The sequence below is a fragment of the Sinocyclocheilus rhinocerous genome, unplaced genomic scaffold (assembly GCF_001515625.1).
Source record: "Sinocyclocheilus rhinocerous isolate Xijiao unplaced genomic scaffold, SAMN03320098_v1.1 scaffold532, whole genome shotgun sequence".
In the NCBI taxonomy this organism is placed as follows: Eukaryota; Metazoa; Chordata; class Actinopteri; order Cypriniformes; family Cyprinidae; genus Sinocyclocheilus; species Sinocyclocheilus rhinocerous.
In genome coordinates, this window is record NW_015642820.1 from 762593 (window position 1) to 788543 (window position 25951).

Genomic DNA, 25951 nt, shown 5'->3' on the forward strand with positions numbered 1-25951 from the left:
TATGTGGGTGTCCGTATGTGTGAAACAAATTGTGGTACGACGCCTCAGTAATTGCGTCTGAGAACCCACAAAGGCTGCCTCGTTGCTATGTGACAGCAGCCGTAGAATTAAGGCTTTTTCTTGCCTTTGATTTGATGGACAGGTCTATTGTGGGGGGAGGGTGTTGACAACTTTTATAGCAAAAGGAGGACAATATGTCAATATGTTTACCCGTATCATAGAGATTTCATACATGGAACAGAATGCTGCTGCTGTTGCAATCTGATTCCTCAAACGCTGTCCACTAATATTGGGTTTGTTATGCGTCTTTTGTTCTTGTGAGGGGACATGGATATCTCATCAAGAAACATCAGAAGTGGGTTCGGAAGTTTCCAGGGATGAAATTTTACATCTCAGAGACTGTGAAATAGTAACCGTTCTTTGGATAGAACATCTATTACGGCAGAAAAGGTCTAGCGTGTGATGTTTCTCCGCGTCTAACAAGAGCTATCATGGTTGGCAAGACATAATTAGTGAGGGTGTGAGCTTGCTTGATAGACTGTCAAAGGACATGTGAACTCATGAGTATCATTTTCTCTTTCTTCCTCGTGCCCGATTATCATAGAGAAGTTTCCTTTTAAATGCCTAAAACTGAGAGTCATAAGAGACAAACCATTCTGTCTTTCTGCTGTCACTGCTAATTCTGAAATTCAGACATTATAGCGCCTGTTTTTGCCTTACACAGAAGCAAACTATTTATCTTGCAGTTTGTAATTTGACACAAAACAATGTTAAACCCAAAGAAATTTCAAAAATGAAATATTGAAGTGTACCCGCCTGAGATGATGGAGATCTTGACTCACTATTGGCTGACAAAAGGTGATTGTGATCACATTTGGAACTGGGTGAATCTCACAGAACTGGTCAAGAACATACTACTACAACTACTACTACTAAATACTATTTATATTATTAATTATTTATAATAATGATATTTTTTGTTTTGTTTTTGCCAATTTTTTTCTTTTTTATATTTATTTGATTGCATTTTTATATTAATTAAAATGTATTTAGTTGTGGCAATTCGTCATGGTATAAATGCAGCAGGCTTTATTTAAAATTAATTTTATTTATTTATTTATTTAGTTACTAATTGGAGATTTGAAGGAATCAGGGGACACGTTTTTGTGAGATTCACTAGGGTACTTCTTGAAAACCTATTCAGCATAAGCCCCATGTTTAAATGAGGCTTGAAGATGTGCTGTTTTTCCAAATTCATTCACACATCACAGATCGGTGTGCTTGACTCCGTATGCACATTTTTTCACTCATCGGTTAAGTTTGCATATGGATGATGCCAAACAACCCTAGCAGTCAGCAACACAGCTTCACCCACAGCTTCGCCCAAACGATTTGGCGCAACAGTCTGCCAAATCAGGAGCGTCGCTTCGCTGCGCCGGGCACACAGCTGTGAAAGCCCCCTCCACCAAATCCGCCCATAATCTAAGTGTTCGTTCTGTTTTCAGACAATGATGCAGACCATCATTGTATCGGCAGTTTTGAGCTAAGAGCTTTGCACCAGTGAGGGCGTGTAGATCTTCCATCCTCAGCCGTTGGAACACTGTGTCTGAACAGCCCTTGACACGTGTATATCCCCCCTTTCTCTCACTTTCCCTAGATATTTTTGGCTACCGCCTTGAGCTGTACCTTACTTCAAAGATGAGCAGAGGTGCTTTGTTTTTATTTATTTATTCCTTCTTTTCTCTATTTATTATTCATTTGTTCCTCCTTCATCCGCTCGCAGACATGCAGGCTGAGCTGATGTCATGGAACTGGCTGGGACTGTTTTGAAACCGAGGCGGAGCATCTGCCGGAGTCCCTCGCGATCTGGACTTAATGTCCTTCTGGCTTTGGAATGAAGAGATCATTACAGAAAGCTAACCTGACATTGTATTGTTGTTTTGAGTGATTTTAGAAGAAAAATTACCGTTATTTTCAACCTAATGCCTGTGTACTACACGTGTGGCATATTGTCGATCATCATAGATAACTGGATTAGTATTTGTTCTCAGGAAAATACTGGTACACTCTTAAATATAAAGGTTCTAAATCAGGGTTTTTCACAGTGATGCCATAGGAGAACCATTTTTGTGAACCAACCTTTTAGTGAACAGTTCTTAAAAGAACATTTTTATTTTCTTAGTGTGAAGAACATTTCAAAACATTTTCCCACTTTTTTTGCAATGGAAAGTAGAGGTTGGCAATATGATCAAAATATTCAATCCTGATATCTAATTTTATTTCACGGTAACAATATATATCACAATATAAGCTTAAATAAGGTCTTTATGATTTATGAAAATTTTGATACCATGTAAATTTCATAATTGATGAAAAATACTAGAAAAAACAAACAAACAAACAAAAAAACTCAAGTTCACTAAAGACAAGTAAACAGTCAGCGATTAAATAAGAATAATAAACTAATTACAAGCAATAGGACAAAAAAAAACTACAGCAGAACAAATAAATAAGAAATTCTACATACATTGTATAAAGTAATCAACAGTGTATTCACTGTGTAAATTAAATATATATATCTTCTTATTTGAGTTACAAAAGTGATTTAGTTAAGAGCAGTGAGAGATTTTCTCTCTTGTTGTTTAATTAACATGAATGACAGACAGCAGGAATATTAGACTGCTTTCACTTTAAGAGCTGCCAATATAAAAGCGTATCCAATGTACTGTAACACATGTTTTCTTTCTTATCTTTTTGCTTTCTTTTAAGACCTAAATTACTGTTTATGAGGATACCTGCAAAGACGGGCATTTTGACACATACAAGTGTGTGTATTTAACCGTTCAGGTCCTATAAAGTGGCAAAAATAACTCGTTCAATACTCCTGTGCTCTATGAGCACCGTCTTCCGTGTGCACCTCTCTGACAGCGCTCAGAAACAGTCTCTCAGACAGCACGCACATATAGCGAAATGAGTCCACTTTCACTGCTCATTGCATTTCAACGGCTGAACATCACTTGTTTTTAAACCGCAAAATTAAATTACTAATGTTTTCCTTTAAATGCACTTTGAAATTGCACTTTTTATATTCAGACTCTTGAATAAGAGTTACTCTTACTCATGTCAAATCATTGTAGTCCCATAAAGAAAAGGATATCTGTTGCCTTTTTAGAGGTAAAGATTGCAAAATGTCAATTGCTAAAACCTCCATGTTAGAAAAGGTCAGCCACTCCATGTCTAAGTGTATAACAACAGATTTTGTGTAATTGTCCTTTCAAAACACTTATGCGGTAATACCGGGCTTGCTTGACAGGAGATGCTGCAATGATGATGATGAAAACGATTAAAAGAAAATTTAAGAGGGATATAGCCCGCAGCTGAGCTAAATGTACATTTAGAAAGCACACTGTCAGGAACCTGTGACCTGCAGCTGGGGGGGGAAAAAAACACAAGAAAAGAAAATGAATTCGCACACGCTGGGCATTGTGGGAAACAGCACTTTCAGGGGCATTACACTATAATGCCTCCACCAACATTTAACTCCCCTCCTGTGCTCTTTCACTTATGGAGAGAGGGCAAGAGAGGAACAGCGTTCATCATCAGTGCCTTTTTTGTGACTGTGGTGCTAAAACAATATAAATAACGGGGGCCTTGAAGGATTGGTGCGCTGCACTCTGACAGTGAGATAGAGTATTGATTCTGAGCGCAGTGCTAAAATTGCCTGCCTTCAGGCCTCCAGGCACACATGTTGGCAGTTCTCAGAGAATGTGAGGCATCCTCTGAAACATGAGAATGCTGTCAGTGATAGCCATGTAGAAACAAAACACCAAACACGGGAGAGCCGCAATTCAGCATTACCTGCTGCCCACTTTAACGTCAACATTATTTCAGTGAGCTGCTACACAGAGAGTCCATTCATCAGAATCAGCTCCGTTCTTGTCTTTTCCTTTAAAAACAAATTTGAGCTCCTACTCCGATGCAATCCGCGAGCGGTGACCTAGGCTCTTAAGCTAACCGGTTCTCATTTAGAAAATGGATGCCATGCTGTCAGGGCAATTTTTACATGATTAAAAAACCCCTAAGACAACCTTGCATTACCTTGGCGCTCCATTAATAATGTACAGGAGGCTGATGGGACTCTAACAGTGTGGAGAGCAGCAAATCATGCCACCTCTATCTCAAATTCATAACCCGCCTGTCCTCTCTTATCCACGCTAAGCACTGTGTTCCTGTGACAAGGTGTGATGCTTGTGAGCCTTGATCAAACCCCAAACTGCAGCTGTTTGGAATGGATTTTAAGTTTCTTCTGGGGTCAGAGGGCACTGCTGACACATGCTGTTTTTTAATGTAGTTAGCATCTTTGAGTCCGGACGATAAAGACACTATCTGTGAGTTTGTGGCTGAGAAGAACAGAAGTTCCTGTGTTAATCTGTAAGAATTTTTTTTTTTTTACTGAATTTTTAGGAAACATTTGATTTGTTTTGTTTAGGGATACCGTTTTTGTACAGGAATTTGTGCAGATTAGGCTTCCTTTACATTGTGTATATTAGTTGTTGGTCCAGAATAACATAAAAAAATACATTTTTATATTTACGCCACAATATATTTACATACGTTTTTGGTGGATCCCCCCCCCCCCATAATTACCATAGTTTCTTGTTGAAAGTACAGTAATGCCATTGTTGGGTGCATTTCTTTCCAGACCCATTAGATTGCCATTCATCATATCACCAATATTGTGTTGTTGGATGCAGTTCTTTATTAAACCACTAGATACTGCTAGTTATGAGTTGAGCCGATATTAAAGAACCAATAAAATGAATAATACAAACTGAAATACTCAAAACTTTAGGAACAGCTGACAACAACATTTAGTTAGAAACACACACGCACCTCTCACATTTTCATCAGAAAACCTAAAAACCTAGTTCTGGTGTACAGAATTTAGCATAGGATTGTTTTTTTTCCCAAGTTCATATTAAAACATTCTTGATAATATTAGGAAAATGTCTCTTTCAAATGCAAGGCTGTGATGCAGTTGTATTATGCTTAGCTCTATATGACGTGCAGCTGATAGAGACGATGGAGACAATCTGTTTCCACGAGAAGCCTTTTGAGTCTATTCTTCACAATATCTGCATGCTGGTCTTTAGCAATAAGCTCCATCATGTTCATGTGAAAAGGGGAGATAGTGAGGAAAAAAAAAAACATCAAATGGCTTTTAGGCAAAGCGTTTGTCTTCTCAAGAACACAAGAAATAAGAGCATGACCTGAAGTGGCAGTCCTAAGTGACAGGTCGCTCCATCCCCCCCAGCGACAAATGTAAAGCCACATCACTTCAAATCCCCACTCACATGGCTTTAGGATTTAGGGCTCTTATATATAATTCTAAAAGTGACAGTACTTCCTCTAAAAGAGCAGGAATATCGACAGAGCTTTGAAATCCGTCTTTTATAGCGCTACTATTGTGTGGGAATTGCCTTCTATATTGCGCTCTTCGAGTACTGCAGTTGCACTAAGTGGACAGCTAAGCTACATTATTGTGTACTTGGTACAGGTTGAGTTGAGAAAACACAATTGCTTTCTAACATCTATGGTCATTGTGGGACTAAAACAGACGTCCTTTTGCCCAGAATATAAACTCAAGTGGACTTGACGGTTGAATTTAAAGACTCCCCTGTTGAAATGTTTTGGTAACATGCTAGTCATGATAGTTCAAGCTTTTTAAGAGCTGGTCTAGGAAATCTTGTTGTTTAGTAACACAGATGTAAATCGCGACCACTAATCCACTTTTTCAGCCACCTTGGTTCTGTATTTTTCCCATGTTACATTTTTGTTTAAGAGTTAAAGGGATAGTTCACCCCAAAATGAAAATTATGCCATTCATTATTCACCCTCATGTCGTTCCAAACCTGTAAGACCTTCGTTCATCTTCAGAACACAAATTAAGATATTTTGATTTTGATTCGCTTTGTGACCCTCTATAGACCTCTATAGGAACTACCACGTTCAAGGCCCAGAAAGGTAGTAAGGACATTGTTAAAATGGGTCCATGTGACATCAGTGGTTCAACCATAATTTTATGAAGCTACAAGAATACTTATTTGTGGGCAAAGAAAACAAGAATAACGACTTCCGTGTGCATCCGGGTTACAGAAGCATTGATGAACAACCTCACAATTGGTCTGTCTTTATCGTTTGCTTACTTCTGGATCCCAACTATTGCTTTCTATTTTGGTTTTGGTCCATTTCAGCAAGATTTCAAAGGTCACTCACCTCTTGATGGCCACATTGAGCATGCTGACCACTTTTAAAAGCCAAACCCCTGACACTTTGAGATTCATCTCAGTGGCAGACACATGTCCAGTCAAGATGGGGCATCCCTTGCCATCTTGACCTACAGATCTTGCTGTCGCTCCCCAAGGTGATTTGCATTCTCTGAGTCAAGTCACGGCATTGGGAAGATCTGCAACTCGTTGGCCCCTTTTTATGGCCCCTTCTGCTAAAACACCTATAACACTCTCTGTAAAAGTCAAGCACTTCTGGGTAAAAGAGAGGCACGCACTGTCAAACCATGAAGATAAACCTAGCAAACATGCTTAATTATCCAGCGCTTCTCCACAACGGCTGTGTTCAAAGTGCACATCCGGGGGAGTTTAGGGAGGGAATGAATAAATCTAGCTTCGGTGTCGTACAGAAGTAACAAGTATTGATGAGCTATTCAGAGTGTATTTCCCAAAGGACGGGTAATTGCGCTCCGTGTGCTCTTGTACTTGAGAAAATGCATGGGCTAAAATGAGCTCCTCACGTGACGTCACGTGAAAGGCCCGTGCTGATGAATGTTCATGTCTTCTCTGATCCAGAGTCCGTGTTTGTAAAAGTCACCCTAATACAATCTCGGAGATTGGTCGGAGGGTAAGTGGGAGAGTAATTTGAACATATACACCATTGAAGAGGATCTCACTGGAGGGAGGACGCTCACCATAAGCACACGTATTCTCGCCGTGCTTTCACTTTCATGCTTTCTAACCACCTTTATGGCGCTGCTTAAATTACTGTATGCATGCATTTGATTCTAATGAGCGCTGTTGCGGTAATGAAATGAATAGTAGTAGGCAGGATGATTCAGCAGTTCTTACGTGAGGGAAGTATGAAACACATTTCCTTATTGCTTGAATTCTGTGTACTCTGCTGATCTTTTATTTTCTCAGTTGCTGCGAGGTGGAAAACTATCTCAAGGACACCTGCTAATCTTGCTTTTGCTTATGTTTTAGTTGTCGGATCCGAGCACATGGGATAATTCCCTCATCACAATTGTTTCCGTGCTTATTTACGACGACGCGGGCTATTACCGTGCAGAACCTTTTCTGTTCACAATCATTAGGTGCGGGAAAATGAGATTCCTGAATCATTAGACGAGGGAGGATTTTTGTTGAAGGGGCAAGAACAATAGACTGCATTTGTTAGCACTTCTGTCTGGGTGTAAGAAACCATCACAATTACGCACACCGAAACCGTTGTAATTATGGCGAGAACATTCGTCTTTTTTCTTCCCATTAAAGCTTCTCCGCGTATCGCCGAGGAACACTTATAGTCCACTGAACGGGAGACATTACTGGAGCTGTTTTTCATCCGGCTTGCCCTGTAAACACTATCTCATTTTGCTGATGGCTTTTCGCTGGTGACAAAATGGCATCTGAAAAAAGACGGGGAGAAAAATGCCAGCTAGCAGTCTCGGGTCGTTTTATTGTTCTTTCGCAGTTTCCGTGCGCTTCAGGACGGGTGAACGTAAGAGCGGCGCTCAGGCTAATTGTATTTTAGCTGCTGTAAGTGGTCATTAGTATGCGACTCCACGCCGGCTCTGGAATCAAAGGCCTGACCGTTTCCGGGAGGTGGGCTAGCTGCGCCGTTAACACGCGGTCGGGTTGTTGTTTCCGTCACGGTTGCAAATAAATGGCTTGATGCTAATCTACATGGGAAGATAAGAACACAGCTACAATTAAAAACACATTAAAACGGAAAATAATCGCAAGCCCAAAACATTCCAGGCGAGTTCAATAATTACATCAAGCAGCGTATTCCCTGTTGGAGGAGTAATTTCTGATTAGCCTTGAACGTAGTTTATGTTAATTTCATTATGTTTGAACATTGTGGGGGAAAAAAAGGCGCAGGAAAAATTCTGGCTTATCTGTGCGATAAGTAACTTTTAATGTTCTCAGTGGGTTTAAAATGAAAAACAAAGAGTGGTTTCTTACAGTAAATCTCAAAGGTAATTTATAATCGGCTAGCGGAGCATATGTAGCACGGGAAGGACAAAAGCTGGAAACGTGCATAAATTGACCAGAGCGCTTGTGTTCATAAAGCAGCCAATTTAAATGTAGTGTTCAGCTAATGAGGCCGCTTTCCCGTTTGAGCACCGAGTACTTCCCTCCCTAACTGACCTATTGTTGACAATGTTTGTTTGTTATCTTGCTGTGCTAATGACATCTAATCTCAGTTGTAGGCCTGCTCCTTCTGGACTGTGTGCTTTCATAAAGCTGTCTTTGGCCAGGACGACGGCTCATTCATTCATTTTCCCTGTACTTTTGTTTCCTTCAGAGACGACAGAGCATCTGCCATTGTGGTTTCCCAGTTTTTTTGAACTCGTCATCTGAACCTTGACCTTCATCATAACCTTGGTAACCATTTCATCTTTTATTTCTCCCATCATTATTTCCTTGTTATTATAATTTTCCCTGTTATGTTTGTTTTAGTTAGTCATGTGCATCAGTATGAAAGCTTGTTTCCACCATGGGATAAAAAAAAGTAATTGCGACTTTTTATCTCACAATTCTGACCTTTTTCCAATGGAATTCTGAGTTTATACCATAATCACATCACAATTCTGACTCTGGTCCTCACAATTCTGAGTTTATACCACACAATTCAGATTTAATTTTTTTTTGTTTTTTTTTTAGAAATTGTGTTTATATATCACAATTTTGACTGTTTTATCTCGCTATTTTGAGTTTATATCTCACAATTCTGACTTTTTTCTTGCCGTTCTGAAGAAATGTTTGAATTTTTTATTCCGTGTTGGAAACTAGCTTCCATACATCAGTGTTATTTATTTATTTGTCAGTATTTACCCTTTCTCCCTCAATCACATTTAAAGTTATAGAAGGAATATTATCTTTTCATTTCATTTTTATATATTCTGTTAATTTTTCAGACATATTCTCATTGATAGAATTTGTGAGTTATGAGTTATGTGGTTTTTTTTTTTATAAATTGCACTGATACTAGCTATCAGCTGATTAATGAGCTGATTAATTATGAGCCCCCCCATCATTTCACCTCAATTGGATTATATAGATCATTAATGAGCCCCCCCCATCATTTCACCTCAATTGGATTATATAGATCACTCATTGATACCCGTGTAAATGTATACGGCAGAGTGGCATTGTAGTAAAAGCTGATGGGAGCGGTTGGACTTTCCTCATCATGAAGAAATCGTCTCTTCTGTTTAACAGATGACAGATGATGCAACTGCTCCTCTTATAGTTCATTCATTCCTGACCATCTCCCAATCCTCAAACGTCCAGATAACAAACCAACATCCCACTCGCACTGAGCCGGACGGGTAAACACACACACGCAGGGCTGTGACAGCTGACCTTAATAAGCCCTCGTCGGGTCTGACCTCCGCATCCAGGCCTGTCCTGTGAACACAATCAGGACGGCGATCCAGACAGCTGTTTTTTTATCTGCTCTGTGACGTACATGAGGCCAGCGTGACAGGTGCACTATGATGTGAACAGCTTTCAAGGGCGGCTCGTCACTATGACAGCTTGTGTGTCCTCTTTTGTGAGGGTTCTGGAAGCCAGAGAAGGTTCGGTGCAGTAGTTTTGGTGATGCAACACCTTCTTGTCATGATACTAAGCTCTACATTAGTTAAGGAAAATTAAGTGTCAGGCACAGTATAGGCAGGCCACAGTGCTTTACTGACTTTATTAAGCCACGAGCATCTTGTATTATAAACCCACTGATGCCATTCACCATCAAGTTTAATTAAGAACAGTTAATTGCAAAATCTAAATCAGTGGAGTCCTAAATTATGCTTTCCGACATTGCTAATTATTGCTAATTATGTTTTGTACGCAGTTTATCAGATTTTCTGGTTCTGAATGGACATAGTTTGATATTCAATCAGCAATCAGATGGATTTGGGTAGATTTCTTTATTATTGTATGCTCATGGTTGAATCGGTAAAAAACATTTTGTGGGACGTATTTCATCACAAAATCAAAAGAAAGAAATAAGATAATATTTTGCAAAAATTGTGAAAAAGTATTTTATTAGACATTTTTATACATTTTTGACTATTTATGACAATTAAACATAATTGAACAACTAAATACAGTATTCAAGTGATTATATTACATTTGTTTTACTGAATTTTATGTATTTCCTGTATTAAAAGAAAAACAGTATTGTGTTTCTCTTTTTTCACTGCAAAACAATCAAAAATATTCTATAACAGTAACGTATAATATATATATATATATAAACAAAAAAAAACTTTTTCCCCTTTTTTTGTGAAATAACGAATTTTTTCATTAAATTCACACTGATATATTAGAATAAATTAAAGTCATATTTTTTTTTATTAATCATATGTAAATATGTCCAATACTGACCTATTTTACATGGTAAACCTTGGTAGTCCAGCATTTGGCTAAAGATCCTCACTGCAGAATAATGTTGCGTGCAGAAAACAACGCAGAAGGCCGCACCATAATATGAGGAGTTGATGTTGAAATGCCTCAGCAGTTTTCAATTTCCGACAACACCTAGAGACAGCCGAGACCCCAAGCCAGCTATTATTTCCCACACAATCATCAGCCCCATACAAACCCTCTCCTGTGACAATTTTCAAAGCCTCTCCAATATCACTGTGCCGTGCACCTACTTACAATTGCCATCAATTAGCTTTGTGTATTAATGTTCCGCTTTGCGGCAACGCTACGACATGGCATAAAGATGCTGTCACTTGAAGGTGCATCGCCCATTTGCGAGATAAGGTAAAACAAATTGCCCCATTGTTTTATGCCGCAGCACCGGTGCAGATAGGTTTCAAATAGAGTTTGTCACAAAGCGAACAGCAGGCGATTTGAACAATCGATCAGAGAGATTCGTCTAAGCTGCACACAGGGGTCGGATCCTTCCTAATCCACCTCGACCTCTAACGCTTTCCTCACGGACACTCAGTCTTTTGAGGCTGTATTCATATAACCTTGCTGTATGGATAAGCCGTTAGGTCAGACCGACCCGTGTGACTGATGTCCTCTTTTCAATGCATACGTCCCATCGGAGCAGGCCCTCCTGTGTACGCTGCTACAGATAGAGGTCAGATAGTCCTGCTCTGTTCACGATACTATCTGCCTTTTACCTGAGAGGAAGCTCTTTCCGCATCATTGCTCTTTGAGTAGCTCTAGTAAATAGTACACATTGTGTTTGTTCTCTCTCCGGGGGAGATGGATTTAATAAATCTTTGTGATATACTACTTGTCTTATCATCGGCAAGTACCTCACTCAACCTTTTAGCAGGAAAGGAAAAACATATAAGTAAGCCAGAGTCAATAACAGCACGTCACAAGTGTTTGTCTCTGCGGCGGTAGTAGAGGTTTGTTTGCTCTGACCCTGTTCAGAGACATGCCAAACTATAATACACCTCTCATACACTCAGGTTTAGGTTTAGGACAAGCTGTACCAGTGTGGTGTGCAGTTTATCAGATTTCCTGGGTCTGAATGGACGTAGTTTGATATTCAATCAGCAATCAGATGGATTTCGGTAGATCGGTATTATTGTTAAAACATTTTGTGGGATGTATTTCATCACAAAAAGAAAAGAAAGAAATAAGATAATATAATATATTGCAAATATTGTGAATTGTGATTGCACTTACGAGAATTTAGGAGAAAACTGTAAAAATAATAATAATAATAATAATAATGAAAATAATGAAAAACAAATTAATGGTACACTCAGGTTTAGGTTTAGGACAAGCTGTACCAGTGTGGTGCCGTGTCATGAACAATTCAGTTTGCCCATTGAAGACCCCAAAGCGATCCCATTGGCTAAAAGAACTTTAAATGGGTTCTTCATTCAGTGCCTGATTAGAAATTCTACGAAAACTACTTTAACACAAAAGTTTAAAAGTGTATTGTGTATTGGATAAAATATCTAAAATTATGATATATACAGTGGTGGCCAAAATTATTAGAACACTAGCATTTTCACCAGCTAAAAATGGTTTTAAGTCAGTTATTTCTATGTTTTGCTATAGTGTGTCAATAGGAAATATCAATGCTATATCAGGAAATATCAGAAATATCAGTGCTCCACACAGAGTTAAAAAGGTAGGTTTCTTGAAGCATCTTGGAGACATTGCCACAGTTCTTCTGGATTGAGTCTGTCTCAGTTTGTTCTGTTTCTTCAAGTCATTCCATACAGACTGGATGATGATGAGATCAGAACTCTGTGTGGAGCACTGGCTGTTGTCAGACTCCTTGTGCAAACAAAAATCTCACTGGGTTATAACAATTAATGGGAAAGGGGAAGAGAAACCAGTCTGTGAAAGCTGTAAAAATCTTTTGAGTATAAAACATATTTTAATTGAATGTCCAGTTTTAAATAATACTAGGCAACGTTTTTATTCTGAAAATATAAAAAAGAATTATCCTGGGACGATTTTAAATTTTTTGTCATGCATTAAGCTGAAAGACTCTATATAATCGTTCTTAATACTTTTGTTCTTGTTATTATTTTTATTATACTGTATGTATGTTTTTGTATATTTGTACATATTTATTTATTTATATAATTTTCAAACAAAACTGTTATATAATTGTTTTGAAATTATATACAGTATATATGACTGAATTGTGAAATTGAAATGTTTCCTCTTGCCATGAATATAGCCACTGCTGCTGACATGGCGTTAAATCATAAATAAATAAATAACAATTAACGGCAAAATGAATGTTTGGAAATGTCAACTGATATTTCCTACTGACACACTACAGCAAAAGAGAAATAACTGACTTAATATAATTCTATTTTCATTTATATGGCCTTTCAAGATCAAAGTCGAGACAAATTGAGACAATCATGCACCTAGCTAGCTAGCTAGCTAGCTAGCTAGATAGATAGATAGATAGGCCTTGATATTATATTTTTACGATATATTTATAGTAATTGTAAATAATTTATAGTATGTTTAATTGATAAAAATAAAATTGATAAAAATTGAAGGAAATATGAAATTCTAATAGATTTATTTCAAAATTAATGTTTTATTATTATTTTATTTTATTTTTTACATAAAATAGTATGTAACCAAAGCTTTTCTTTATTCTCTCTCTCTCTCTCTCTCTCTCTCTCTCTCTCTTCTTTTTTAACACAAGGCAATTAGCTTGCTAGCTTTGTCTTTATTTTATGCAAATGTTCAGTTGCTGTATGTTTTTATTTGCATTGTATGTTTTTGTTTGGTCAGGCATTATAAACGGCTACACCCTGGGGTCCTAGGCAGTCTTGATTCAACGGATGGACCAAATCGTTCATTATACTAGAAACTGAAATGACAGACTTTAATTTCCATGCAGGAAAGCACATTTTAGTGTAGTTTATTTGTTTTGTTTTTACTGCTAGTTTTTAAAATTCAACGCCAAGCATATAATTGTTTAATCAAGTCATGTGAGATGATGTATGTATATGCGCAGTCATAACCAGCTTTGTTGGGCAGCAAAGCTGGAAGAAATCAAATATTAGCATGAGGTCCCTCGTGATGTGATAAGATCGCCTCTGATGAAGCGACTTCGACTCACTACAGCTCAGCAACATTGCCAAATATAAAATATTTATTTTGTGCTCTGGGAAAAAAAAGAGTGACGGTTGTGAGAAACGTTAGAAATACTGTTCACATCAAAGATGCTCTTTGCTTTTAAAGCTCAAGTAATCTTTACAAACCCGGTCATGTTCAATCACCACTTTGCACGAAGAAATAATAATGGAAGCTGCCCGAAAAAAGAATCCTTGCTCATTAAACACGGCTTTCTTGACAAAAGACAGCAGAAATCGAGGTTTGATGTAATCCTAAAGCTTCTAGATGACTCTTATGACAGTAAACTTGGCCGTCTGTATCCAACATGTGTTCGTTTCCCCTCAGGCGGTGCGCCGAGATGCCACGCGGCTGTAAGGAATATGTATTTGCATGGGTATCCGTCTCCATGCTTCATGCTGATGCCTCTTGTGAAAATACAGAGTTTCATCAGTTTGCTTTGTCAGACTCCATTGTAATTCCAAACCAGGTACAGGGAGGAAGGGAGCTTTAAACATTAAATCAATGAGGACTACGGACACCAATCTATGGAAAAAAAGAGGGTGGGGGAAAAAAAAAATCAAAATTTGAGGCAGTTGCGCAGGGACCATCTCATTTAGCTGGAGCTCAGAGGCATGCCAAGATTAATATACCTCGCCTATTTGGTTGCATATTGCATATCCCTCCTCGACTCAAGTCTGTCAGGGCCGGCGGGCCCCACAGTAGCACAGATCATTTTTAAAGCGCTTCATTATTTCACCAACCAATCTCTCTCTCTCTACCAGGTCTCTCCATTGATTTAATTAGCGTGCAGAGAGAAACTGTGCATTTGAGATGTTCCATGATCTCCATTATGTATGCTGGAGCATCATTCGGTAATCTGCACCATGTCAGCTTTCTTTATTGGCCGGCGGTGAGGTGGACTCCCGAGGAGCCCGTTGTCTGACGGCCACCGTGACCATGATAAAGTATTGGTGGACTTTAGAGTCCTCACTTTACATTTTTATTTATTAATTTGCATGTGTGCGTGTAATACGGTCTGCGTTTCATCAGGACCCGTTAGAGAATCGGACAAATTCCGAGATTCCGAGGACGGACCCTTGAGGAACACCATTGCACAGAGACAGTGATTAATGTGCATGACTTACCTATACTTTATTAATACTTAAGGCAACACTTCATCATGTTTCAGCAAAAATTAGCTCACTTGCAGCGATTAGTGCTTTTTTTCCCAGCGCAGATAGATTCGTAAGAACAGCTGTGAGCCCGAACACATGTGAGTCCATGGTTTGGTCAAGAGGGGAGGAATGCTGAGTGAGTTTTCCAGGTAGACGGCGTTCTGGCAGAGTTTCTGAAATGAAATGAAATGAAATGAGCTAATCAATTTGTGCCATGCTTAATTTAATCTCCCCAGTGCCGTGCTATCGATTTCAGTTTTGACTCTTGATTTGCGAAAAGCAGAAGAATAATGTCATATAGTAATGAGGTCATGTTATTAAACGAGAGCGGCTATTGAAATGTTCTTACAATTTTTTTTGTTTTTTTTTAAATCAGTGAGATCATATTTTACTAAACTTTCAGGTAGTTAAGGCTAGTCTAACCTGAAAGAGCACACATTGTTAATAAAATAATTTTTCTTCATAGTGTGAGAAATTAATGTTTTTATTCAGCATGCCTTAAATCGATCAAAAGTGATAGTGAAGACATTATTGTTGAAAAAAAATCAAATAAATGCTATCCTTTTTAGCTTTCTGTTCATCAAAAAATCTTGAAAAAAAAAAAAGTTAAATCAGTTAAATCAGCATATTAGACTGATTTCTGAAGGATCATGTGACACTGGCACTGAAGATTGGAGTAATGATGCTGAAAATTCAGCTCTGCATCACAGGAATAAATTACATTTTAAAATCTATTCAAAATTATTTTAAACTAATAATATTTCAACTGTATTACTTTGATAAAATAAATGCAGCCTTGGTGACCCTAAGAGAAAAAATCTAAATACCAATATACCAATTAGGTAATCAGATTTTGATTGAACAAGGAAGGTATTTTGGTGTGGATTCTGTGTTCAGCAGGTCCGTTTTGGCAGTAGAGATGAACGGAGAAATGGACAGAGATGAAGTGGTATGGAGAAGTAGCAGTAGATATAAAGAGGGGCTGGTGTGATGTGAGTTAGGTGCCAGACCAATATAAAACCTCATTACTGTGGCGTCATGGAAAATGTGTGCACTACACTCAATCTAGCAGCACTTTTGCTGGATAAGCACTGTTCTTATTTGGCCCTTTGTAAAGGCCTGTTTCGTTAAGGGCAGTTTTCAGCACCATTCTTTTAGTACAGGTGACACCTGCTGCCGTCACCTCGACTCTTTGTCTTTGTCTTGGAAACCCATTCGAAGTCTGTGTGTCCGTCAAGGATGGTTGATTTCAGTCAGTCTCTTATGAACTGTTCAGAGTCGTTAGCTCTGTTCCAAAACCTAGCGAGCCACCTCCCTTCCTAATTCCTAAATAGGCAGCATCCAAAACAAATGGAACCTGAGAAGTGAGTGATTTGGAACACTATACAATAGGCATGGACTATGTAAAGAGATGATTTCAATACAGGTGACTATGAATGATGCAATAATTAAATGAACATACATGTAAGTAAATGAAATTGAATGTTATTGTTGTTGTTTTTTTCATTATATTATAGTATTAAGCTCGTTAGGTTCATGCAAAACTGCAGTAGTCAATATTTGAAGTGTATCAAAAAAGTTCATCAGAGTTGTCCTAAAACAAGAATGCATTTTGGTTTTAGGTTTTAGGACAGCTTTCATGAAAGGTTTTGATCCACTTCAAATGTTGACTACTATACTTTAAGTCTGAGTATATTTTTTGTGACTGACACAATGTTACAAAAATACGGGTGGATGTATGGATGCATACAAAGAAAATGGATCATTAGATTAAAATACATTAGTGTCTCATTTTCATGTTTTTTTTTTAAAGATTTTTTATGAGATTCATTTTTGTACTTGTCTATGTAATATTTTGTTGTGTTTTAAAGAAAATATGATGCAGGAGGCATGGTTCATAGGGATACGAGTTACATCAATGTCTTTATCTTTGGAAATGGAATTTCTCTTTGAAGGCAAAGATTGAAGGCCATAAATGCATACAGTGTGAGCCTTGATGGTGTCGTGAAGGAACGGTCAGTGCAGAAATCATCATTTCACATCTTCAAAGAAAGACTCCAAGGAAAATACAACACTGAAAAAGCAGCAGTCAGTCCTGAATTGCAAATGTGTGTCTGGTATACAGCACACACACATCCACAAACAACATTACCAAGCAAGACATTAAAAACATGTCCTTGCATAAAATTTGCACCAATAAAAACTGCAGATGCAGAAAATGCAGCTGAAAAAAAGGTCAGCGGCATAAACCGGCTGCAATTATAACAATGCCGGCTGAAAAACCATTCTGCACTCGGCTAATTAGCCAACAAACAAAGTCTCTCGTGAGTCGGTATTTAAAACACTGTCTGTGCCCAATGTGATAGTGAACCAGATAGACTCAGAGTTTGTCTGGGTATACACTGACTGGCAGACTGCTATGCATTTGTCCAGACTGCAGTTGAAAAATATAAATAAATAAATAAAAAGAATAAAAAATTGAGATGATTGTGCCAGCCTCGGGCCTTAAAAGCATCCCGCTGAGTTTGGCAACTGGCACTCAACGGCGCTCCAATTTTAGATGGAGCTGCTCTTTGCCCAGTCTTTCTGAGGGATGTTGGTAACATTGAAGTTTTGGAGAAAGATTACATGCTTTTGGCTTTTGGTTTCACATCAGAAGGGTATTTGCTCATTTTAGGGCTGTTCACATAGGACTTGTTCTCACATTCAGAAACAGCTACTGTAGATGGAGTGCAGTGAAAGCTGACAGCATCATCAATTAAGTTTTCATTTTTCTTGGCCAAATGAGTTTGCAGTGTGCAAAAAAACCTAGAATAGTCCATACACCAAATTAAAGATGGCGTGGCTATTGAGATTATGACTACCGTGCTTAGTTTCCCCAGATAAAATCCCCACCTTGGTCATAAATTGTGTTACTGGCTCTGGGATGCTGGTCTCTAATTGGATCCTTGTAATTGGGCAAGTGGAGCTAAACAGCCGGATTCATGTTTGTTTATACCTCTCTCCCATATTAGTAACGTGCTGCGACTCCTCAAACAGGCTGAGGGGTCACTAGCATCTAGCCAAAGGCATAATTAGTCACTCATTCTTAGCATATGCCTCACTAGTAGCCTGGGCCAATTATTCATGATTAACTCGAGTCGCAGTGCGAGCGGCTGATTCATGCCTGCCCACACAGGCTTGCTATCTGAAAGATTCAGAGCAGAGAAGGAAATAAAAAAACAAAGCCTATAAGTTTTTTTTTTTTTTTTTTTTGGGGGGTGATTTATCCCTTTAATTGTTCTGGATGCATTGGTAGGAAACTTATTTTAATTAAGAAATGCAGTAACCAATTTGCTCTTTGCATATATATATACTACATACTATATTTTACTATATAGAGGAGCCCTTGATGCAAGGGGCATTCAGCCTGCCAAGTGTCTGTCAAGGTCCTCAAGCACCCTGCAAAGTGTGAGAAAATTGGTAAAGAAGAATAAAAAAACACTTCCGGCCCAAGATTCATAGTGTTTGAAAGAAAACCGAGACCCTAATCTGAAAATAAGTGCTAGGAGAGAAGATGGAGAGGAAGAAGGGTGAATAAGAAAGACCCCTCGGATACGTTCCGTATTGAATTTTCTCGAATTTTCTCGATCCGCCTGATAGATATAGTTTAATTAAATGTAAATGGATGTCTCACCCTTGGCTTGTCAATAATAGTAGTTCTATTTTTAACATCGCGCTGGGGAAAAAACATGCACAAACTGTATTGAAAAGCGTTTGAAAAAATTTATGTCGAGGTCTTGAAAAGTATGGGGTTTTAATGATTAGCCAAATGCTTAAGGGTTAGAAACGACTACTTAAGACTCAGGCGTCAATGTGTTATCAGACCTGGGCTGTAATAAAATCATGACTTCATTATTGTTATGAGAGCTTGTTCCACTTTTCATGATGAGGCTATAGCTGTGTGCCATTCTGAATCTCTATTTAACTTACACATTCCCGTAATAAATCAGTTGATCGAGTCGGTTAGAATGTTTAATTGTAACCTCACGTTATTTATAGCTTTTATATACACATATATAATTGTGATATTTTGATGTCTGTACATCTGCATATGGACATTTATCAGAATCACAGCATGTTGAATTAATTGCTTTCGCAACCCATTTTACACCTGTAATGTGTCGCATTTCTGGAAGAAATGGGCAAGAAAAAAAAATGGGCAGAAACTGATTCTGTTAATCTGGAAGTGATTTCATTGTGTAAATTAGATGTTGCACACAAGAATGGACCCCGGTCTAAAATGCAAGTTTGCAGTTGACTACAGAATCGCTGTTAGAACCCACTTTTGAGGAGGCTTTTTGACCAGGACATTGAGTAAAGCACTCTTTTCTGAAAATATTTGCTATTATTGCAATAACCTTCATTAAATTTAACTTTAAACAGCTTTAAATTAATGCAAACATTAAAATGCTTAAATGGTTATTTTATTTGGTAATTCTCATTAATTTTGATGAAAGATTATTATGAAATCAATTTTGTTCATTAACACAATGTGTACTGATGAATTGTTCTCAATGAGACTAAGAGCATGTATTAAGAAAGTAAATGGGGTCAATTTTGATGTCACCTTATCAGACATGACTGGTTCCTGCCATGTGCGTTTGGAAAACCATTGACATGGCCATTTCACAGGAGGCTTTCAGCTCTAGTGATCGGCAGAATGGTGGTTTGACGCCCCTCTGTGCTCTGAGACAAAGGTCTAGACTCCTTCGCATGCAGCAGAGCCCAAACGGCCAAGCATCATTTCCAGGCGATATCCCACATGTTCTGATAATCCGTGCTACTCTACAGGGAACGACGCATTCCTGTAACCTTGACAGATTGTAACTTTTGGACAAATGGAGCAGAACTGCACATAACATAAACAATTTCAATCAAAATGTACTTTCTTAATACAAATTCCTGGTTTCTCATCAATGCTGGTTGACAATAATAGCAAAATCGTGCAGAGGGTGAACTTGACCTTCAACTTCCCTGACCAAAAAGCCAAAAAAGCTGGTTTAGGAGGGGAAAAAAATGTGTCATGTTATGAAATTAAAATAGGTTGTAACTGTGTCCAGTGTCATCTTTTCTGACAGTGGGTCATTACACAGCACGGGTCATCGGCAGTTAATTGCATACATTTTGCATTTGTCTACTTTCAAATGAAGTTTCAGGACCAGCGTTGAAAGAAAATGTGAGACCGTCATTATACAGATGGCGAATTCCTTCCGACAGTCATCCGTTTTCTCTGTCATTGGTAGAGGAGAATGGTAGCAAGAGAAAAACAATTGTATTTTGACCTGACACCAACTCCCAGATGAGAGCTGTCATTTCCTTTAAGGTCACGGAGAAATATGGGATGCAGGCAAGTAGTTATTTGAGTTAGGAGATCGAGAGCTCGCTTTTTGTCACAAGCGTCTCTCCAGATACTCCAGCCACGTGTTTCTTTCTGTGGCCGGCACCGCCCGGTCCGGGGCTGCCCGGGACCCGGGGGGAACGGGGGCTGTGACACTGACAAAGCTATCTAAGGCTAGCGCCATCCGTCATCCCCTCCAGTTTAGCATGAGCTATCGCACAGTCCAAAAGATGTCAGTGAACCTTATCGCCAAGGAAACCTCTCAATAACTTATTCATGATTCGCTAGGCAATCGTCCGGGCTGCTGTTTCACTTGGCAAAGTAGTCGACATTGACAAAACATTCAAGGAACGCTCGACTCGACCTGTATCCGAAGTGCTCCGGTTGGCGGCGGATACCCATCTGGTCGAAATTCTCAGCACGCTCCCCTTTGGAGGCTTTCATAGCAGGTGATGGGTTTAAGATTCCTGGCAGGAAAGCATTTTAAGAGCAATAGTGGCTGTCACCAGACAATTTCCCTTGTGGTGGGTCTGCATCTTAAAGCATTAAACTAAATGACTTCTTGGTCTGGTTCAGACAAGCTGTTTGAGCAATGGCACCGTTCGAATATTTACACTTTAATATAGCAGCTCGTCTCGGGGTCTGCGCTGACCGTGGGGACGTACCGCAGATGCTTCGCTCTTTAATGTCCGTTCTCAATTAAAGGCTTTTGATTGAGCGCACTGGATACTCGATTGCAATCACATATGCAAAATCTGTCAGAGATATGAAGCGCTTCGCTCACGCTGTGAATTATAGTATATGCTCTTTGCATTTTATGAGTGCCATCCCCATAATGCATTGTGCTGTTATAAGTAAATATATCTGGAATGACCTTTCTCTACACGTCAGAGTTGGGACCACTGAGAATTCTTATTAGCTCACTCCTCGTGTTTTTTCCCCTCCCTTTTGCTCTTCGAAAGGTCCCGCCAGGGTGAAAGATGGAGAAAATAGATGAGTGCTGAAAGAGAGGAGACTTAGCCAGCTGTGTGCCCCAAACCCATTTAGTTGCGAGACTGTGATGGTTTTTCATCGAATTCCCCGACCTGCCTTGGAATTGTCACTTTCCCCTCTAGCTACACAGAATTTGACAGGATGTAGTGACTCCTTTTTTTCCATCCTGACATAAGTCGTGTGCGGTCCTTATATCCTCAGATGGGCTCGCAGTTCTTATTAAGCTTGAAGGCAATTTTGGTTTTGGCTTGCGAGTATCACTTCGTTTGTGTATGTCAGAGCTGTACAAAATGCAGCTCCCTTTCAATTAATTTAAATTTATGAATTTAAAATGAATAGGCCAAACCCCACAGAAAATTATATTGGAATTTGAATCGAAATGACAGGAAGTAGAATTAATGCATACTGGTAAATGAAAATTACATAGATTATTATTTTCATATATAAAATTTAAAAATTTAAATTTTTTAAACATTTGTCTGTCTGTCTATTGCAATGCCTATAAATCTTCAACATTTCTTGGCCTTTTAGGATTTTTTTGTTTTGAACCATTTTTTTGTAGTTAAAAATTACTACAAAATGTCCTACATTCAAATTTGAAGTGGAATTCTGCATTCTTTTTGCTTCATCAATTCCATTTCTAAAGTTGAAGCCAGTTGCATAAACTGCTAAAACTAGTCTTACAGGTACAAGGTTGTTCAACATTTTAAAGTCAGTTACATAAAACAGATTTGAATTCAAAAAGTAAGACTGATTCCCCCTTGGTTAGCTGCTAGTTGGGCAGACTAGTTGTTAAGACACTAGTTGTTATGCAACTGGCCACTGGTGCACAAAATACAGTAGTCACTCTCAAAAATGTTAAGGTTGGTGTAATTATGTATCTTCAGGTCTTTAGCATTGCTAGAGCTTCCAGGTTGGTTTGTTGCAGACGATTCTGAGCTAGTTTTCCAGTTCGGTTCTATATATCAAAGATGGGTTTAATGTAGTTGTCGCTACTTGAAGTTTACAGGAGTGAATTCGGTTCTAGAATGCATTTGTCACTTCCATAAATGGCTGAACTCTGTGTGTACAGAACGAGATGAAGCATTTGTTCTGCAGGAGTGACAACTATATTTAGCTGCAGTGTGTATGTGACCTGTGTGTGCGTGTGCAATACTTCAGCGCTGTTTGCTCTACTTCAACTTCCAATTCCCACAGTCCCAGTTTCACTGTGCTCCTGAATCTGCTTTCTGACGCAACGCTCCTCCGTCTGTTACGGCTGGGCGTCCCATGGCGATTTCTCTTCCTCCCCGTGTCCCAATCCCAGCTCTTCCAGGAGCAACACGACACGTTGTTCCCTTCCATGCTGAGATCACAGCCCTCCCAGTCACAAACCCAACCGCTGCGTATTTCCCTTCCTACCTGTGAAGTGAATTCCCTCCAATGGCACATAAGGTAATAGAGGACATCCTTTCTTCCCCTTAGGCATTCTCTCTGTTCAGTGTCATTGCCGTGAATGTCTTCTAAGAAGAAGGGAAAAGCTATGCTCAGTGCAGTTGAGCATGATACACATGTTGGATGCCTTCCAAATGCGGTGATTAGAGAGAGACAGGTATTTGTTTGACCAATATTTTTTTTACAGATTTAAGACTTTTCAACCTAATTAGTTATCAGGTTTTTCTACAGACAAATGGCACAGTTTTTTGGGTTATTCAAATAACACCCAACAACAGATAAGGAACATATATAATGCATTGTTTGGATAATTACTTAAAAGCTTTTTGATAAATAATAGCCTTTCATTATTAAGCACAAAATGTGTGGCTTAAAGTATGGAAGCCCGTTTCCGCCACTGAATAAAAAATAAAAAAGGTAATTGCGAGTTTTTATATCACAATTCTGACTTTTTTTCTCAGAATTGTGTGATATAAACTCACAATTGTAAGAAATAAAGTCAGAATTGTGAGATAAAAACTCGCAATTCAGATTTTTTTTCTCGCAAATCGGACTTTTTTCTCAGAATTGCGTGATATACAGTAAACTCACAATTGCAAGTTATAAAGTCAAATTCTGAGGGTGAAAAAAAGACTGACATGTTCTCAGAATTGCGAGTTTATCTCACAATTCGGAATTAATAACTCACAATTTTCTCGCAATTCTGAGAAAAAAAGATTTGTGAGTTTATGTCTCTCAAATTCTGATTTTGTTTCTCAAAATTGCAAGTATATTTCATGCAATTCTGACTTCATTTCATGAGAAAAAAAATCTGAATTGCAAGATGTAAACTCACAACTGCGAGAATAAAAAAGGCAGAATTGTGAGAAAGTTGCAATTAACTTTTTAAAATTTTTATACACAGTATAATAATAATAGCAATAATAGTGTTGTCAAAATATTTTATTATTGTTAATGCTCACAAATGTTGTAATAATAAAAATTCATAATGCATTATATTTTTATTGTAATCTAATGATTATTATAGTTGTTGAGGCAAAAAGCAGAAATAAAACTAATTAAATTAGTTTTTGCGTTTTAAACAACTGTTAAACAAGATCGATCTGTATTGGTCAAAACAGAAATATCTGTTGTTCTGTAGTTGAGGTGCTGGAAGGTGGAAATCTGCACATGAAATGTTCACACTTTTTGACTCGCTCACCTCTTTGTAATGAATAGGATATGATCATTTGCATGGTCTTGTTGTTTTGCTACTTGATTAGGCTTTGGTGCATTCTCTCATCATCATGTCACATTAACACAGTGTTTATTTTACATTGTGACATTATTTTCATGACAAGTAATTTACATTTACCCATTATAACCTTATATTGATGCAAAAAATAAAGTGTTTATGTCATGGTAGTATTTGTTCTACTGATTTTATACAAAAAAAAAGGTTATTTCAGGACCATTCAAATTATTTTACATGGGAATGAATGAATGAATGAATCAATCAATCAATCAATCAATCAATCAATCAATCAATCATTACAGTAATGAGAATCTAATAAGAATCATCACTGAAAATCATAATTACAATCTCAAAAAAATGGTTCAGATGCATTGCAGTAAAGCAAGCATGAAGTTTAAATGTGCTTAAATGTCAAGAAAATAAATATGCAAAACAAAATCTTAATGGTCTTAAAAAATAGTCTTAAAAAGCAAACAGTTTCGTGTTCATTTAATTCATTTGTTTTGCTACTTGATTAGGCTTTGGTGCATTCTCTCATCATCATGTCACATTAACACAATGTTTAACCAAATTAGCCTAAGTGTGGGGAGGAGGGTGTTAAAAATGAGTCACCGGTGGGAAAAAAAAATGATGTCCACATTTAGAGACAAGTAATTAAGAAAACACTGGGTTTCAAAAATAGGCTTGAATGAAGCGATTACGGAGCTAAACAAGTGCACCTAATTACATGCTCACAAGGTGTTCATGGCAACATAGCGTTGTTATGGAAACACAGAAGTCTGCTCTGTATCCAGGGAAAAAACTGACCCCAGTCTTGTGCTGGAGGGCATTTCCTAATCAACACCGATACCTGTTGTGTGTGTGGGCATTTGTATTTACGTTATGGTATTTTTATAACCGTAAAGATATTTATTCTAGGGTGGATCTCACGAAAAGTGTCAAGAATATATATCCCAGAAATATTATCAATCATTACAGTAATGAGAATCTAATAAGAATCATCACTGAAAATCATAATTACAATCTCAAAAAAATGGTTCAGATGCATTGCAGTAAAGCAAATTTGAAGTTTAAATGTGCTTAAATGTCAAGAAAATAACATCAGTGCAAAACAAAACAAAAAAATCTTAATGGTCTTAAAAGTAGACTTAAAAAGCAAACAGTTTCTTATTATATAACACACTAATTTGAACTGAAATGAACTGCACATGTTTTCGAGAGATTCATCCACGAGGAACTGAGAGGAAGAGAAGCTGCGGCTCCAAAGTCTTATGTGTCTTATGTGTATCTACTCACTCAGATAAATGGATAAAATAGAGAAAAATAGATCAGAGCATAAATTGTTAACAGGGGTCTGTAAGGAACAGCGAAGCAGTCAAACTGGTCTACTAACAAGCTTTCCCTCACCATTCATTTGCTCTCTCATCTCATCTTCATCTCTACTCACCTCCATTATACATGAGTCCTCCTATGAAAAAGTCATAAACGGCAGGAGTGGTTTCTTCACGCACAATCTCGCACCACACCGCCTGCCTTGCAGATTAATTAGAGGCAGCTGTCGTCCATTTCCAATAATTAATCGCTGGAGTGGGGAAACTCCTATTCTAGGAGAGTTTGGCAAGCTTACGAGTATGTCAGTTCCAGTGTTGCATTTATTTGATCTCACTCTTTACGGGAACAGACGTATCATTGCTGGATAGACCTCTAAAAATGTGTTTTTTGGGGAAACAACTTTGTAAAAATATTTCTTAACTGCGCTTTCTCATATTGTTGTTGTAACTGATAGCTATGGTGGACCAGTAGTGCACAACACAACGAAATCTCCACAACACAATGGAAACAAGCTGCAACTCAACAAAATTAGCAC

The 25951-nt window shown here is 38.1% G+C and overlaps 1 protein-coding gene and 1 long non-coding RNA gene across 2 annotated transcripts in view; one reads left to right on the forward strand and one right to left on the reverse strand.

Moving 5' to 3' along the window:
- The window catches only part of LOC107756644 (calmodulin-binding transcription activator 1-like), a 331952-nt gene that overhangs the window by 42669 nt on the left and 263332 nt on the right, over positions 1–25951 (forward strand). The gene's annotated exons all lie outside the window — the stretch shown is intronic.
- LOC107756645 (uncharacterized) lies at positions 22190–25606 on the reverse strand. The gene is made up of 3 exons (XR_001641843.1): positions 25532–25606; positions 22818–22918; positions 22190–22724 (listed from the first exon to the last, which is right to left on the reverse strand). It is a non-coding gene; the product is annotated as an uncharacterized LOC107756645 (long non-coding RNA).